This window comes from Corvus moneduloides, chromosome 11 (genome assembly GCF_009650955.1).
Source record: "Corvus moneduloides isolate bCorMon1 chromosome 11, bCorMon1.pri, whole genome shotgun sequence".
In the NCBI taxonomy this organism is placed as follows: domain Eukaryota; kingdom Metazoa; phylum Chordata; class Aves; order Passeriformes; family Corvidae; genus Corvus; species Corvus moneduloides.
The window spans coordinates 1,442,222-1,461,759 of record NC_045486.1 but is presented as its reverse complement, the minus strand read 5'-3'; positions in this window follow the sequence as shown (position 1 = coordinate 1,461,759).

Genomic DNA, 19,538 nt, shown 5'->3' with positions numbered 1-19,538 from the left:
TACTGAACACGCACCAGGCATTAACATCGAATAAATCACATCTTCAGAAAGGGAAAAGGCAGATGGAGCAGCTGTTGCATTTTTAAACATCCCATAATCCCAAATCAATATTTCAGTTAATGAGTGTCTGATAATGAAGAGAAGCTGTTTGTTAGGAAATATGTCTCTATTTTTAAAGGTTATCATTTGTAATTGTTTAGCTTTGTGCTTCCCTCGCTTCTCCCAAGCAACTTGTGTCGAAAGACAGGGATTTTCAAACTGTTCCTTTCATCTACAAAACAAACACCTGCTTCACAACATAGTTCCACAATGTTTGGGTGCAGCTTCCATATTTCCTTCTTCTCATGAAGGAAATTTTCCTTGGCCACAAAAGAAGAAAAGTCACTTCCCAAATTACCATGCACATATCTATGTGTGTTTAACTCTACACAGTCTCATCCTCCAAGCAGCTTCATTTTGATTTAAAACAAACTCCTCATGCACTTCCCATTCCAAGAAAACATGAGCTCAGTAATGAGGATGCAGCGCTTGTGATGGAACACAGCCCTGGGCACCCGTGGGCAAGGACAGACCACCCTTCGGAAAAGAGAATGAAGGTTTCAGGAATGCTTACAGGGGGGTTCATCTTCCCATGGCTGGGAATTCCCAGCTTGCTGTAAGGAATCCACCTAAAATCAGGATTCAGCATTACAACTTCTCCTCACGACAAGAAAATGCATTGAAGAAAATGATGACTATTATTGTAACACCAGGAAACCCAATAAAAACACATATATCCTCTATTACTCTAAACCTTTATATTCTTATTAAATATTCTCCCCGGTTTTATATGACATTATTTTATATTAAAACAAAGACCAAGATTGCTCAGTTCTCAGGGATGTTAAAGGCTGGGCAGGCTCTGGGGCACAGCACTGCTTTGCTCCTCTCCTCTGTTACTCTCGGGCATCTGGGGAAAAGGAAGGCACGACCTGCCTGAAAGAAAGTGAACATGTGAGGGGGAACTGAGAACAGTTTTGTTGTTCTCTGCAGGGAATCCAGCAGATCACACTGGATCTGCTGGTCAGATGTTCTGCCTCTGATGCCTGTGATTGAACACAGGCCAGGGAGCGCGGGTGGCAGTGCTCTGAGCCACTGGTGCAGCGTCACCGTGCTGGATCTCCGGCACCTTCCTTGCCAGGGACACAGCCCTTCCTGCCCCACACTCTGCCTGCACCAGCTGGCTGAGGAAAAGCGCTTCACAGCCAGTCAGCAAACTGCTGGGGAATGGAGGCTGCACACACCCCTCATGCTCCCTGACTCGCCTGCCTCTTTCCCCTGCCAGTCAGGATTCCCACCGTGTGCTCGGGAGATATTCCTCGTTCCTAGAGTAATGATGACTTCTGTGCAGACAGGCAGAGCCTAGAAAGAGCTCAGGCCAGCTAGGGGAGCACCACCTTCTGATCCGAGGAGTCAGAGAGGTTGAGCATCTCCATGAGGGACATCCCTGCAGCCTCGCTGGGCTCTGCTCCCTCGGAGGATCCCACATCCCCTGTTGTCAGTGGAGAAACCTTCCCAGTGATTTAAGGAGGCTGGAATGTACCAGCCCCAGGGACATGTGCCAGTGGGCATGAACACACCAGGAAGGGAAAGAAAGGACAAACCCCTGTCTCACCGTGCAGGTCTGACACCCCCAAATGCACGTGGGCAAGTTAAAGTAAATGGATCAATGAGAGACAAAGTGTGCCACCAACAAAGCAAATTCTTAATTATTCAAACGCCGTTGGTTTTGTTCTAATGAAATAAACAGTTCAATAATTAGCTACTGAAAGTCTGCAACAGGTCCAAGTTCTCACAGTTTGCCTCCAGCCTCAGCTTCCATTTGTGTTTCCATTCGATTGCTCCTACTCTGACATACTTAAATCTTTCTACAGATCCATAAACATGCAAAGCCCTTTAGAAGAAAAATACCACATTTGCAAAGACAAGCTGAAGTCAGAAATTCAGGGGTAGAAAATCCTCCTAAAAACCAACATGCTTGTTTTATAGCAACTCATTCCAGAATCCATTGCAAAGGACAAGACCAAGATCAAATTCCATCAGTGAAGGCTGCTGGGTGCTTGGTGAGGGTTGTAACCCTGAGCTGCTGCTGGAACACAAGTGTGGGCACAGAGACCTCAGCATCACTCCTTGCCCAGGATCAGGCATGGAAAACCACAGCCCTGTAAAAGTCATCTCCAAATCAGGTAATTCTCACACAGATTATTGCAGGTAGTCTTACAACCACTCCGTACTTCATATGCCCAGCATAATTCCAAACCAGCTCCAGGATCTTCACTACTACAAGATCACAGAATCGTAGAACTTAAAATAAAACCAAATCAACCAAATCAAACAGTGATACAATCATAAGAAAAAACCCATACACTTTCCATTCACTCAAACCATTTTTTTTCATCCGCAAACATCCCAAGGTTTTTGTGACCAAGCTAAGCAACATTCAAACAGCTCCCATCTCCTCCTCAAGGTCTAAATAGCCTCACTTTTAAAATTCAAAGCTTATTTCAGTGTTTACAATTCCAATTAATCTCCAGAGAGCTGACAGAGTTAATAACATCTCAGCTGGGCAAAAGGGAAGGAAAAAATAGAAGCTGAATAGCAGAGCTGTCTGTGTCCCCAGCCTTCCCTGCAGGGGCTGGGGGGCTCCCAGAGCCATGCCCTCCCCTCCCCTGGCAGCATCGCTGGCTGTGAGAGCAGGAACAGCCCCAGAGCAGAACCAGAGCACGGCTCCCCTGCCCCTCGTGGCACCCAGAGCGCGTCCCCATCACAGAGGGGCCACCAGGGCCTTCTGCAGGGACCGCCTCAACCATGGAGCTGCGCAGAACAACAAAGGCTGCAGCACTTCTCCTGCTCCTCTCTCCCCAAGCACAACAGGAGTGGGGATTCTGCAGACTCCCCAGGATTCTGGGTGCAGTTCTCTGGTGATTTGCAGCACTGCTGCACACCTGCCTAAACACTGATAGAAGTTTATTTAAGGCAATGTTTATTCTCCTTGTAGCAGAGATATCCATTTGAAACACATTTAGAACATCAAAGCACAGACAACAGAAAACAGAGACAAATCACCATAGGAAGCACCAAAATCATCCCCAACTACTTCCTGCTCATCCAGTGCCACCCCTGCCATGGGCAGGGACACCTTCCACTATCCCAGGCTGCTCCAAGCCCTGTCCAACCTGGCCTTGGACACTTTCAGGTATGGGGCAGCCACAGCTGCTCTGGGCAATCTAAATTCAATTAAACCAGCAGGTTTTGTTGCTTCAAGAGAAAAAATGGGGAAAAAATTATACTCAAGTTGGAATTTACAATGTTTCACCTCAAGAACTCTAAAAGATAAATTCAGATTTATTTTTAAAACAGTGATGGATGATGCCAAGGTTCATTTAAGCAAAATCCACTTACAGCGTGATCTGTGTTGTTGCCCTGGCCCAGCCTGTCCACCAGCTCCACCACTGTCAGACTCCATTGTGGTTACACAAAGTGAAACTAATGCATTCAAACATGCTGCCATATTATGTTAACAGAGCTGAAGTTGAGTGCATCCCATTCCATCACATCTTAAACTGATTTCATACTGTGCAACACAACATGGCAAATTAGCAAACAAAGGGAAACCAGCCCATACCTGAAGCGTAGTTAGCCTGCAAATTAAGGTCATTGTACACAGAAGGAAACACTTATCTGCTGACTGGTCCAGAGCGCTCATCTGTGTTCCTGGCCAAGGAATTGCCCCACAATTTGCATTTCTCTTGACTTTCTAAGTATATATTCTTATAGAAGCCCACTAAGGCAAGCAGAATCATTTCCCATGTCACAGACAGGAGGTTAAGTGACAAGGAAAACCTAACAGTACATCCAAAGTCAAACAAAAACCCTTTGTGAATACCTTTCCTTCCAGCCTCTGGCCAAGCCTTCACCCCCAGGACAATCCTGTATCAAGTCTTCACATTGCAAAAAATCACTCACTGCAGCAGGAGAGAATTGGCTCAAAACAGTGCTTTGAGAACAGAAAGGATTCTCCTCAAATTAAACTGATTTCAGTTGAGATGCTCTGGCAGAGCCAGGAGATGCTCTTACAGCCCCCAGCAAATGCAGCCTCTCAGATGAGGGAGGAGAAAGACCCCCCCAACTTTTGGCACTTCCCTCACTCCATGCCGAACTGGGCTTGAAACTAAAAATCCAACTGCCTGGTGGCTTGGAAACAGAAGCAGGGAGAGAAGGAGGAGACAGCTGGGCAAGACCTTGCAGTGGTGGAAAGCCATCAGTGAACTCCAAGCAAAGCAGTTTCTGCAGCCTGGGGATGCGCTGGGACAGCTCCGAGGGCTGAGCCTGAGGCACTAAACCCGGGCACACGTGGGCACATTGAACCCTTGGCTTGATCAGCTCCAGGAAGGAGAACTCTGTGTGCTTCAAAGCCAAAAGCAGCTCTAAGACAAGCTCAGTCCCACTGATCCTTTCCCATCTGGACCGGAGCTTTAGCCTCAGCCCATAATCAGCATTTTAAAACTCAATTAGAAACCCAGATAAAGCTGTAAGATAAGGACAGACACATTCAAAGCCAGGGTCTCTTCTGTTTGCCTTGTTTCAGCCAACAGTTTGGTCACTGTGGAGTCTGGCTACCCAAACAGGGTTTAAATCTTGTAGGCTTTGAAGCCTTTAGGTCACACTGAACAATTCAGAGTGGAAGTTGTGGCAGTTTGTAATTATCTGTTGGGGTTTCTCTCAGAGATAATTATATGAGATTCTCTCTAACAGTTCAAGTAATTAACACAACTTCCTTCATCCGTTAACATCGCTGACACTGTGGCCTCATCCTCATGGGCACAGGGAAGCTGAGGAAATCAAAAGGATCCCATTATCTCCAAATGCCTTGCAACAATCTCCACGACTCCTGTTCCTTCCATCAGTTTTCCTGCACTTTGGTTCCAGGCCAAGGCATCAATTAATAGCACACTGCTACTTAAAAGCTTAGGAATAACCAGACTGAAATTAAACCAAACTACCACTCTAGCAAGTATAAAAGCAGAATTATAGCGTGGACACAGCTACATCTCCTCCCAGTGTAGAGGAAGGGGGTTTTATCTCTTACAGATCAAATAGCTTCAAACTCAAGAGAAGTTTGAATGAAAAGAATGGAGAGGGTTTTAAATTTGTTTTGTTATTATGGAAGCAATTACTTCAGTTTTATTTGCAAAGCCAGGTAAACCCACAACTCAGTTTTCTGTGGAAGACTCCTAAACATTCACAGACACTGCAGTCTAAGGACAGAACTTTTCTGTGTGGAGTGGCCATGACAAGCCATTAAACGAGGTAACAATATTAGGGAACTCTGTCTGCTGTTTTATTAGCTGTTCTGAGGCAGACATGATGATCTGAGGCTGGAAGATTTATACAGACAGTGCATTTTATTAGATCAACTGCTGGGACCTGGGCGGGGGAAAAAAAGTGGGACAAGCTCTTAGACACAGCAGCCATGAAGACTGCTGTCCCTGTTCCAGCAGTCAGACTCATAAAATATATTGCCTCTAACTAGAAACCTTCCCTCTGTCATTTCACCCAATGTCAATACAAAATAACTTCAAGTGACTCATGCTTTTTTTTTAAATATTCTTCATTTCTGAGGAGCAGTTGCACCTCAGCTATAGAGGAGCCCAGCTCACAGGAGGCTTCTGGAGCGCCTCAGCCCCTTGAGCAGCACTCACTGAGTCAGCAGGAGGATGCCACAAGCCCAAGGCTGCTCTCAGTCCTGTGACTGCCACAGCCACCAGAAAAACATGCACATCTCTCCCTGATATCAGCACAGTGGCACCCGAGTGCCTCTCTCCCTGCAGGTCCTGGAACTCCTCTTTGTTCCTCCCATACAAGTCCTGCCAAGACACTGTGCCTCAGCAAGCAGTGCAACAACCTCCCCCGCCAGGGGATGTGTATCTTGCATCACAAGTTCACTTTAGCAGCCCCTCTGCGACCTTGATGCAGATTTAATCTGTCATTGTACACTCAGTTTTAGCTCCATTCTTGCCTTTTTGCAGTCTGTCCTAAAAAAGTCAGCTAGATATCTTTTCCTTCACTCGCAGCCTATTGAGTGACCTTGGCAATAGTCTAATCTGTCTTGGCAGATTCAAGATAGAGAAAACAAGCAATGGAGACAGACCTGCTGGGCTCCGCTATTGATCAGCCCCTTGAGTGAAAGCTCATTATGAGCAGCAGGAACGTGTCAGGTACAAGTTCTCCTACAGAGCAGCAGCCAGTGAGATGAGAAACTCTCAAATGAAGAAGGGGTGGCTGGGCTTTGCCTTCTGGGGTGGGAAAGCACAGCATAGGAAAGGGGGAAAGGGCAAGGGGACGAAGAGCAGACACCATGTCCAGTGAGGCTGTGCATCAGGGACTCCCAGTGAAGTAAACTAAGTTTATTTATCAAAAAAATCCATTTATGTTCCAATTCACAAGGTTACATTGGCAAACTTTACAACAAAAAAGACCAAGCTCTTAAGAAAATGTTGATGTTTAGTGGGTGTAGATATATACACAGATACAGGCACAGAGTAATGCACCATTTAGAGTATTCCTTCTGCTGCTCACAGAGCTCAAAAAGAACAGCAACAATACACTAACAGCCAAATGAACTCCCGTTGTTTTTCCCTGGCAATCAGTGTGTAGCACAAGGTTATTGACATGATTGTTTGAATAGCACTGCCTCGTCTCCAGAAAGGTCTGTTCTTACCTGCAGACAATTATTCTGTGCTCTCCCTGCAGCACAGAGACCTGGTGCAGCTCCTGCAGCCTCCCAGGGCAGTAGCTGGCACTCACACCAGGCTGTTTGGCACTCCTGTTATCCCCCCTCCTTGGGGAGGCACAGAGACAGGAGACCTGCCTGTGTCTGCATCTTACAGGGGGGCTCATAACCAGGCCCCTTTACAAGGTGCCCCAAACAAACACTGCCTGGCCGCGGCAGGGCGGGCACCAAAGCCTCACCCACTGCCAAGGCTGTAACTGGGCCCCAAGGGGAGCAGCTGCCACTGGGAGGGGGCTGTGCCTGCACTGAGAGCCAGAGGCAGCTCCTGGGGTCTCTCCAAACCAGCCAGAAGGGGTTCAGGTGAGCAGCACCACGGCCTGAGCTCTGCCCTGGGCCCCACCCTCCGAGTCAAACAGCCACACTCAAACACAGCCCTGCTTTCACTGTGGGGTGGCTGATCCTCCACCCTGCACAGGGCAAACCCACTTCATATCCGTGTCAGATGGTAAGCTGAGCTAGGTGAAGAGGAAGATTTCCAGCATCCAGCTGAGAGGAGGAATATCTGACCCTGAAGGATGTTTAGAGCTCACAGACCTCACACCAAGCAGAAACGTGCAGGGGAGCAGACAATGGAGATTGAGAACAACCAGGAGTAGGCACACACAAGGAGGGGGAAATCACAGCACAGGATAAATCCTGCACAGGAGACCTGATTTCCTTCCCATTCCTCAGAGTTAGACACCCAACCCCAGCTCAGTGTTGTGCCTGCACAGCTCCTTCACAGGGACTGTGGGATCACAGACTCAGGCATCCTTCCTTCAATCATTCATCCAAGAAAAAAAAGGTCAAAAAAACCCCCTCAAGATAAAGATTAGGCAGTGCAAGGCATCCAAATGAGAAGAATCATGAAGCAAAACTCTGGGGAGAATTATGAGGGAGGTGAGAATCACTTACAGGGTGTGCCAACCCCCCACAAATATCAGCCCCACTAAAGGTGCCCAGCTCTGGTTCCTCAGCACTGGCACGTGGGTGGTTCTGTGCAGCACCTCTGCTCCTGGCACACCAGGCAGACAGACAACTTCACACACTGAGGGAGGGGAGAGGGGACAGAGCAAACCTCGGGCTATTTAAGGGGCTGCTGGGATGCCTGGACAGAAGTGCCACCAACCCACGAACACATCCATACCTGGGGGTACAAAATGCTGCAGTGACTCACAGTCCCATCGATCCAAGGAATCGATGATCTCCTACCTCATGGTGGTCATCACCATCACAAAGGACGCTTTGCTGCAGGAAGATCTCACTGCCATTAATACACCGGGGGCTTGCAGAGCAATGTAAAGTGTTCAGCCTTTATTGCTCATCACCACCTGACAGTTTAGTGCCTGAAGCCAACCAGGACAGCCACTCCTGAAAACCACAGACCTTTTACCTCCCATCAACAGTCAGCAATAAAACAGGGCCCAGTGAGCGTGTTCCCAACACAGCAAGAAATAGAGATCACGAAGCACCTGCCAGAGCAGCTCACCCCCCCGAGGTCACACTGGAACAGCAATTAACTGGGACATTTCACATTCTAGCAGTGGCTTCAAGCTTTCCAGGCGAAAAAAGTGATACAGAGTTATTCTTTGTGGTTACAGATTTTGGAAGATGCTGCTCAGGGCACTGGAGGAGGAGCCGCCATCCCTGGGAGCATTAAAAAACGTGGCTGTGGCACTGGGGACACAGCTTAATGGTGAACATGGTGGCAGGCTGATGGTTGGACCTGGTGATCTTAAAGGTCTTTTCCAACCTTAACAATTCTGTGATTCTGTCCTCAGCGTTAGCTGATCTCACTGAGAAATTTTAAGGTATCTCTGTTTCCTCAGGAGCATTCTGCATAAGGAAAAAACCAGTGGGGAAGATGATACAGTGTAGGAGGACTGGAAAAAGCAATTGTGATGTGCCTAAAAGCCTCAAAAGCTTTCCTCTGAAGCAAAGTGTTAATATTTTTCATAAAAGATTTATAAAGTGGTACATGATATTTATAAAAGAACATCAGCATACTTTTATAGAGAACTGGGAAGTTCTCAATACTGGATTTAGCAGAAAGAGGGAACCTCTCTTTCAGAGTACTTTGCATCATTTCCTTGACATGTTGGGTTTTTATTAAACTTTATAGGATGATTTCAAGAAGTTGCCCAGTGGTTATAAAGCTATACCTGATTTGAAAGACCTTTTTCACAACAGATAATAGAGGCACATCTCTTCTTATAAAACTCTTAGAAAGGGATCCATATTTTTTTCCCTCATAAATTTCATCAGAAGCATTTAGTTTTATACAACAGCTAAAACCTGTGCACCAAATCCCAGAATAACCAGTTCAAAATAGAAGCACTGGCAGGAAAAATCCATGGTCTCAAGAGACAGCATTAATGTCAATTGCTGTCTACACTTGTGGAAAAGCTGCTGGGAGACAACTCCTCCAGGTGTCCCATCCCTGGCAGTGCCCAAGGCCAGGCTGGACAGGGCTTGGAGCACCCTGGGATAGTGGAAGGTGTCCCTGCCCAGGTGGCACTGGATGAGCTTTAAAGTCTCTTCCAACCAAAACCATTCCATGATTCTCTGGCAATTCTGAGCCATGTTGGCACTATCATAAGTTGTTTAATCAAAAATGTCCTTATTCTTGTTGCATTAGTACAGGGAAAGCAGCCCAGTCCCTCAGTCTTTTCTAGCCTGAAGGAATAGATCCTGTCCACAAAAGAAAAGGTCTATTTCCTTTTGCAATTGTGGATTTTCTGCCAAATAACAGAAAAGGTCAGCTTTAAAATTAAAGCAATACTTCTGGTGGGTTACTCCTGGTCAGTGAATAAAGCCATATTTCTGCAGCACATTAGTATTATTGGATTTCTAAATCACATTTCAGAAGCTGACAAAACACAGACCAAAAAATCCAATATCAGTAACAACACAGATATTGAATGGACTCAGGTAAAACAGGTCAACACCACAAGAACATTTTATTTAAACAGAGCACATGTACAAGAATCACTCTGGATACTTACTAACTGTGATCGGTATTAAAACCCCAAACATTAAGTCACTTCCTACAAGACTTTCTACTGGGCTTATATGCATAAAATTGTCATAAGATCATAAAAATCAGTGTAAAATCTTTCCCCAGTCCATCACAATGACACAAAGCAGAACCAGCATTGAGGTGTGCCAACACAATATGTTCTCTCCCCCAAAAACCTATGGAGAGGGAGGTGTAGGGATCATACAAAATGCAGTGACTATTTATTGCAGTATTTAACTCTCCTCCCACTTACAAAGTTTTTGCTATTAGCAGATATAAACCTCCCTCTTGCAGCAGATGCTTTTGTTCTGTTCTGTTCCCAGGGCACAGAACAAATACTTAATTACCACCCCTATTGCCACACAAATCTGCACCCAAACACAGGAAACAATGAAAAGCTGATTTAAATGCTGCGTGTGCAATATTTAATAGCAGTTGTAAACTGTAGAGGATCGGGCTGTGTAATGTTTTACTGGCAGTACAAACTCCCTGAGCCTTTCAAGGCAATAGGAACCCTGGGGATTCATGTAACTGTGTGTGTTCCCCACACTGGGCTGCCAGACCACAGCCTCTGCCTCACTTAAACTCACTTCTTTCTGTAGTTTTGCAGTGAATCACAGAAAAAAACTCAGATATTATAATATAGCCAACACCTTTGCAGCAATGTCACCTTCTTGAATGGGACCTCCCTCTAAACCATCAGGTTTAATTTAGACCCCTGATTCTACAAAGAACTTGGTTTCTCTTGTTTCTAAAAGGCACTTAGCAGCAAACTCTCATTATCATCACTGCAATACCCAAGAAATTGACTGCCAGAATCCCATACTGCAAAGAATTACATTTGTTGACTCAAAAATTGCTGTCTAGTTTGGTTGCTGAACACGTGTGGCTTGTGGAAGGTAAAGATGTTACAGCAAGGAAATATAATTAGCAAAATGAGGATCATCAAACTGCCAGGACATTCCATTTGGTGTGACAAGGCTGGTTTACAAGAAGAGAACAAAGTGATTAGGGGAAGAAAAAACAAATCACCAAACAGATATTGGGATGAAATCCTTCCCTTTGAGGGTGGGGAGGCCCTGGCACAGATTCCCAGAGGAGCTGGGGCTGCCCCTGGATCCCTGGCAGTGCCCAAGGCCAGGCTGGACACTGGGGCTTGGAGCAGCCTGGGACAGTGGGAGGTGTCCCTGCCATGGCAGGGGTAGCACTGGGTGGGCTTTAAGGTCCCTTCCAACCCAACCCATTTAGTCTGGGATTCTAAATAAGCCAAACAAAAAGAAAAGGAGAAAAAAAAAAAAAACCACACAAATAAAAGCTCCTTCCTGAGAAGTCAGCAAACCCTCACCTGCACTTCCCAGGGAACTACAACAAATGGGGAAAGGCACAGTCAGTGCCCTCTCTGCAGCTGGAACAGCCCAGTTATTCAGAGGCATCACAAAATTCCTATTGGGGCAGGATTTGCACCACTCACCCCTACCAGAGACAGAGGAAAGCCAGCTAAGTCTTGGCAAGACTGGCAGTGGAACATCAGACCGTGCAGTGATGAGGCTCGGTGTCTGAGGGTGTCACTGCTGTCACCACCACATGGCTCTTAAAAGACAAAACTCTGCCTGTAATAAGACAGATGCTACTTTTAACCTTTCAGAAATGCAGCTCTAAGAAGTGCTTTGTGCTCAGAGAGTGTGAGGTGGTGAAAGAAAAGACCCCTGCTCGCCATCTTCTTGAGAGGAGAAAAGCACTTCTGTGTGTGGAGGACTGTTGTCACCCCACGGATGTTCCCGAGTGCCTGGGACTGCTGCCCTGATCTGCCAGGTGACCTGAGAGCTGCTGAAATGCCACTGAACTGAAGAAAGCAGATTGTTGTGAGCAACAACAAACGGGCCTCCCGGGCAAAGGCTGACCAGGAGAGGAAAGCCTGCAGTGAAAAGTCATGTTGTAAATGCTAATTCAGCCTTCAAAAAGGTGCAGTGGGAAAGGTAATAAAGGTGGTCTGGGGGGGGGTTGAACAAAGAATTCCAGTTAACTCAAACCACATCAATCTACCACATTAATATAACTAAAGCCCTATTTGAATCCTGTGTGTTACTCGAGAATAACAGTGATTGGAGACAAGACAAAATTAACAACCAGGTTGAGGACACGGATGCTCCAAGTGCCAGCTGTTTTCTGAAACAGGTCATTCAAAAGTATCCAGCTCTTAGACTCAGCAATATCAGCACAGGGAGGCTATTTAACCTGAAGATAACACATGAGACTGCAGTGCATTCCTCACCCATCCTAGGCAGTTATTTCATTCTCTAGATGGCACTTCCAACAAGAAATGCTGCTTTCACATCAGGTTTTCCTGAGCCCTGTGATCTCCAGCATTGGAGACCCTCAAAGCTCAAGTGGATGTGACCCCAAGCAAACTGGTGTAACCTTAAATTGGATTTCCCTGGCCACGTGGGGCCCAGTCAGTCTCCTGAGCTGCACTCCAACCTGTGCCACAGCTCCAAAGCTTCACTTACACAAAAATCCACATTTTGTTTCAGAAAAAGGCTCTCTGCATGAAGACATTTAACTGGTCATAAGTGATTGTGTTACAGCAAATTTATCTGGTCACAAACACACAGGTAGTGTCAAAGCTGTAGGTGAGAGACAAGAAGTACCAGAAGGAGGAATGAAAGAAGCAAGAGAGAATCAAAGAGCTGCTGGCAGGTGTTTTCAAGCCATCCCTGTAAGCAGCACCTCTGCACATGCACACACACACGGCCAAACAGGCCCAGCAAATCCCTCAAGTGCCACTGCCCATGAGCTCATGTCGGCAGAGAAATGATTAAACAGAGGGTAGTGATTATTTCTCCATCTCATGGCAATACTGGAGGCACTTAATTTGATACAGTCCCAGCTAATAAACAGAAAACAGATGAGATAATTTATCTCTATTTACTAGAAATTCCACAGGGAAAAGAAAACCCTGTCAAATCTGTTTGTGTCTATAATATTGCATGGAAGTATCTGGTAACTACTTTGCACACTGATCCCAAGGCAGAAGAAAATTCATTCATATGTTGGCTTCTAAAAGCAACACAAAATACTCCCTCTTCCTTCTGCTTTATTGCCCTCATTAGAGATCATAAAACAGCACCAAAATCCTTTGATATTCTGTGCCTATTGGCCCAGGTGAAGGGGGGTTATCTGTAGACTCCATCTTTAGATAAATAATTTCAAGCTTTTCCATCCCAAAAAACCCAGAGAACAGCCTGGTTTAGAGCACACAACAGGCCTGGAACAAAAGCTTAGCATAGCTGACAGGACTGGCTACATCATCTTAAAAACACAACACATTTTATAACCCCCTAACACTTGGGAGCCATTAACGCAAAGTGATTTTTGAAGGGGAGACTCCTGCCCAGCACTCACACAATGGTAACTCTCAAACACGCTCTGGCAAACTTAAACTAAAAAAAATCACAGCCTTTGAACTGTCCCCCGTGCCTGGAGGTGTCACTGTGCAGAGCAGGCAGGGCATTGTTAGCCCAGTCTGGGGCAGCACTTACCCCACATGTGGCTTTCAGGCACATATGGTTAGTTCTGTGATCCCAAGTGCTTCAAGACAGCGAGATAATTTTGACTGTGCATTATTCATCCTGCTGACGCGCTGTATTCCTCCCACTACCCCACATCCATCGCTGCCATCAAATTGCAGGCTGGCTCTGGAGCAAAGCACTACTCCCACCCTGTCTGTGTGCAGCCAGGCACACCCAGGGCCCCCTGCCAGGGGCTGCGAGGCAGCAAAAAACACTCCCAGCTTCGTGTGAATAAGTGAATAACTGAAAATGAAACCTTTGACTCAGCTTTAGAGAAGAGAGTTTAAAATAGCATCCGAATGAGAATGAGTTTGATCAATGCCTTCCACCCATCCCGGCCTGCGTGGTTCTCGCTGAGCAGAAGGCGCCTTTGCCCACCGGGGCCAGGACAAGCCCCTTCCCTTCCCTGGAGCAAGCCAAAGGCATGGGAAAGGTGTCTGCCCCAATTGCACCCCGGGTCAGCAGCAGAGCACCCTGCTCTGTCCTAGAGCCCCCACAGCCCCTTCCCAGGGGGGACAGGGGTGATTCCCCCGGCAGCCCGAGGGGACCAGCGCTGCACCAGGCTCCTGGCTTTACCCAGCAGACCCAGAGGGGAGGCAGCAGCACCCTGTCTATCCAAAGGGGTGCAGCTGTCCCACCCCACTGCTGAGGAAGGAGCTCCTCCCCAAGCTGAACTTCCCCCACCTTCCCCGGGTCAGCGTTAGCTCTGGACAATCAGCACCCAGCATTACAAGGATCAGAAACAACACCTCCAAGCAAGAGCAAGTTCTGTGCTGCCCCTGCTCAGAGGGGCTCTCCCTGCAGGGACTGATGTGGCCCTGATGGTTTCCAAGCAGGTGTCACACCAGGCCACTCCTAGGTGCATCCCTAAACCACCATAACTGAGCAAAAGTTCATTCTGGGAAGGATTTGGGGAAACAACTAACAACTAGAATCCCTCCAAAAAAAGAAGTTCTCACTAGGTACGACAGAACCATAAAGTATTTTGGCATCAGTGTTACAATGATGCATCATCAATGCAAAAACATCAAACCAAGGGAAATGGGACATGAATTCTTCATCAGGGCAGTTCACTTTTCAAGTCTACCACAAACACCATTAGTCTTCATTTCTACAATTCAGCTTAACCTTTTGGAAATGTTACAGCTAATAAACTTAAGGGAATAATAAAGAAACATTCCTTTCCTTGAAATTTCTATGCCTGACTTCTTCAGCTTCTCCCTCTCACTTTCCCATTGTTTTTAACATTACTGCTCACCGCCCCCCCCAGTGTCTCAGCTCCCAGATCTCAGTCATGGCTCTTGTGTTTCTTCTCCTTGCTCACACATGTTGGGGGTCTTTAAATTCCTGAAATATTCCCCACCACAGCTTAGGAAACAGAGCCATTGCCCACTCACCCAAAGGCAGCCACGCTTCTGCCACAGCCCCAGGCAACAGCACCAAAATCAAACCAGTCCCTGGCTGAGCTTTCAGTCTCTGGCAGCCCCAGCACCTGATGCTTCCCCAGCTCAGAAGGGAATTTGTCATCACCCTGGGACACCACCCCAAAAGCCAGTTTCCCTCGGACACAGCAGTGTCCCGCAAGAGCAGCTCCCAGGACAGGGAACAGGGACTCCTGCCAGGAGCTTCCCTGCAGGAGCTGCCATTTTCTTGTTCACACAGTTCATCTGTTTGGTCTTCCCTTGTTGCTAAAGGTTTAAAATAGATGCTGAACCCCAAAATCTGTAGATGGAAGACTCTTTTCTCTGTCAAAACTCAGTTTACATCTCTGATCAAAGCCAGTTTGAAAGCACCTTACAATACAGTTCAAGCACTTTCTGTCAGGTTTCTTCCTGCTGTGAAAGCCATCATCTGAGAAACTGCTCCTTCAAAACCCCATGTGCATGGCAGTTGCATTTGATTCATTATGCTTAATAAGGAAATTGATGTAACATCATTAAACAGTGCAATTAACTGTCCAAATGATACAATTACACATGTACCCTAAGTACATGAAGAGCCTGGTAATTGCCTGAACATTAATTCAAATTATTCAATAAAATTATATTTAAAAATACAGATGCTTAGTGCAGGAAAATAATGACAGGAGTCCCAAACCAAAGGAAAGAGAAACAACCTGTGCACATTGGCCAGGCACCTGTGCAGGCTGTCGGTCAGCTGCTGACGTGGCCAGGTGCCATTGTCACACCTCCAGCATCAGAACAATCCTGCACAGCAAAGGCTCATCCCTGAGCAGGGACAAGGAAACAGGATCCTTTCCACAGCAGCAGGACGTTTATTTTCAAGAGGCAGACTGCACAGATTAAATTTTAAAGCCACTACTCGCTAAATCTTTTAGTATTTCTACAAAGGCACACACCTGCACTATCCCCCCTCTGGGACAGAAAATAAACCCCAGTTATTATTTCTATAAACCTGGATCACATTTTCTGCCTCTGTTTGATGGCTGAGACCTCCCAAAGAATGGCTGTATTTAAGGTGAAATTATGCTTCAATAAACAGTGTCTATGGGAGGATCACATCAACTTGGAATTAAAACACAAGCCTTTGTTCTTCTACGTGAACCACAGAGAATCCAGAAAAAACAGGTCAAATTTTTCATCAGTGCAAAATCATATGAAATATCACTGCCTCAAGCCAGGCTCACCTCTCTCAGGAAAGAATTCAGCTGAATCTTCAGCAAAATAAGTAACTCTGAAAGTGGCTGCAGCTGTAGCAAGTGCCCATTCCTCGCCCTGCTGGAGAAGCAGCAGTTGGATGCTATTTTTCCAAGCAAATACAAAAAGTAAAACCCCTTACTGGAGCTTTAAGAAGAAATTCTGTAGTCCTTAAAATTTTTTTACTCTTTTTTCTTACAGCTTTTGGGGCCATCCTTCAAGTGTTGAAAGTGCTCATAACTCACTGCTTCAGTGCTGCAGATGCTTTACTGTTAATGAATTCGGGCTTACAGCACATTAAATGCTACAACAAAGCGTGCAGGGGGCCATAAAAGCTGTGTAACCTTGTAGTTCAACTCGGATAGTTTGAGATGCACAAGGATTTCTGCAACAGACCAATAAAAACCTGATCTGGCTTTCACAGGGGTACCCAACACAGAGTTCCAGGCCAAACTATCAGCAGCCAACCATAGTACCACATCCTTCACCTGCTGGGCAACGGCCAAACTCCTCCTCCTCCCAGCTTAAAATGCAATTTTCAGCTACATCATGGCCTGGATTACCAGAGCTTCATCTCCTCTTGGGCCCCCCAGATCACTACTGCTGAATACTCAAATTTCCTGCAATAATGTGGGGATTAATGAACCCTTGTTTAACACTCAATAGAAAAGTTGTTTATAAGGTGCTTCCAGAAAAAAACACATTCAGACATGTAGCTCTAATAAGTGTTATGAAAATATGAAATCCTCAAAATACTCATTGAAATGAATCTTAAATTAATTAATCGTGCTAGAAAACAAATCCACTTTTTCAAAAAATGGACTGCGTTATACACACATACATCAGGTTGCCACTAAGAAAAATAATTTGCTTCTGAAGTGATATTTGTCAACTAAATGAATAAGTACTTTGACATTTATAGAAACTGTGACACTGCTAAAGCTGTACAGTACTGCTTAATGTTATTTTCCTTTTATATAAAGAGAGTCACAATTTGAGCATAAAAATTGCTCTTATTAGGCAGAGAATGTCAAGTCTCATTGCTAAATTTACTGGAGTGATTCAGCATGAAAACAAGCATTGCCCTTTTGGCTTTCAGCAGCTCTGTTAAAGTGCCCATTCATTACCCACATTAACTTTACTGCAGTGGCATTACCAAGGCCGACCAAGGGGGATTTTGAGTCAGAAAATCCCAGATTCCTTCTAGCACTGACACAAACTCACACAAATGCAGTGCCCAGGCAGCCCAGCAAGGTCCTGACAAGTGCTGGGAAAGCGAGCACAGACTTGGGCACACTTCCTGCACGACATCCACAGCATTTCCAAAGTCCCCGTAACCCCAGGCAAGGCAGGGGGATGTCCTGAAGCCACGGAGCTGAGGCAGAGCCAGCTGGGGGACAGGGAGGAAAGAGATCAGTGGAGGCTGGTCTGGGAGCAACCAAGAGCTGAGGCAGATTTAACACTGACGAAGAATGGATGACAAATGGCATTATCCACCAGAGAGAAACCGAGAGATGAATCCAACCTTGGATCCCTAAATGTGCCAGGACAGGGCTTATCCCCGGATCCCTCCCATCACAGCACAGCTTTCAGTCCTAGAGGACAACGTGCAACAACTCCTCAACACCACTCAGAAACCCACAAGTGTTTCCCTCAATGTTTAAACACTTCAGAAGCTCCCACACAAACCAAGGCCCCTTTGGAGACCAAAACCAAAGCGATACATTTTTCCAGATGCTCCTGGTTGCTCCAGCTGTAATGGCACACTTATAAGAAACTGTAATAAAGAAGACAAAATGCTCATGCAATACAGCAGGAGCAGAGCCAAAGAGCCATTAATATTGTTCTCCCAAAGAAAAATGGCTCACTGAATAGCCCGAAAGGACACCTGACATGCATCTTTCCCTGCTTTCACGAAATATAACCATACATAAAGCTGATATGATTACTTGCTAAATCTAATAAGTTTCTTTTTCTTTGATGGTTGTTTGCTCCTTAATGTGCTTTAAATGCATAATAAAAATATAATGAAAAACATACATTTATTCTATGTGGCAGCTACTGCATATTCCATAAAAAAAGTAATCTTATAAAGTTTAATTTTACAGTGTTTCTTAAATCTATTTCTACTTATTCACTATATGCTGAAGGTATCTGCAAAGGAATTTAATACTGAACATAGCCCCTTTCTTCACTGATATTAATGCCAAATTTTCTTTTTACAGTCATTGTCTCGTCCCTTCTGTAAGCCTAGAAAAGGAAAAGCAAATGGATTTAAGGTTTCCAAAGAGTCTCATTAAAATGTAAAGTCCAAATATCCACATAATTTTTTCCCTGATTGCTTTAGGGCTGTTGTGGGATTTTTCCTGTCTGGGCATTTGTCTTCCATAACATTTTAATTTCCTTGAGAAAACTCTGGACTGAGCTTATCTCCTTGCCACTGGTGATATCAGAGCATCTGTTTTGCATTAAGGGAATGCAAATTTGAGCATAGCTGAATTAAAGACCACTTACTTTTCAGAGAGCATTTGTCAGAAGAAACACCAGAAAATAAAAGCTATTGACAGGAAACCCTGTGCAAATCTTTGGGATAAGGCAGTCCAGAAAAGCCTCCTGGGACAGTCTCCCTTGCTTCCCCTTGCAGAAGAATTTACTGCCAAAATCAGATTTGCAGCCAATAGTCAGTCAGTCTATTTTAAAATACTCCTACATTACACACACTTGGCTTTCATTCCCTGCCAATCATTTAAAGCAAAAAACCCAGCCACAAAACTCTTCAGGATGTCAGCTCACGTGAGATCTTTCACAGACCTCAGGAGGTGACGGGCACTGAGGACCTTCCTCATTCCAGCCCTGTTCCCACTGCCAGGCTCAGCCTGAAGCCCAGCACAATCCCCAGCTCCTGGCTGGGACAGGGGAAGCTGCTCCCCCGTTGTGATCACTTCAGCTGCACTTGATCCTAATTTAATCAAGTTACTCATCTTTTTAACTCAAGCTGTGTGGAAAACCCCCCATCTGTGGTGGCAGAAATGCTGTGCCCCAATTAATTAGGATATCATCCCCCTCCCAAAAGCCAGAAGGACGTTTTCCAGTGAAGTTGTAGTCCTTCCTCAGACAAAAGGCTCTGCATTCCCACAATCCCTCTGACAGTCCTCCACTGCATCTATCTCAGTTTCCACCGGCCCAGAACAGTCCTGTTAACTCAGCAGGAATTTGGCAGAGCTCCTGGAGCAGAGGGACTGTCCTGGGCCTGAAGCAGAGACATCCAACCCACCAAGATGCCCTGGGGTCACTGGTGCTGGCAAGGACCAAGCCCTATAAGGCAGAATTCCCTTCTGTCCCCCAGTGACGGGCCCAGGTGCCCTGACCCACGGCCCTGGTGCAGGTAACCCTGGCCAGGGGCAGCCAGACCCGCATGGAACACGGGCAGGGCTCTCCCAGCACAGCCAGGGCTTTCCAGGAACATCAGGTGAGCCATGAGC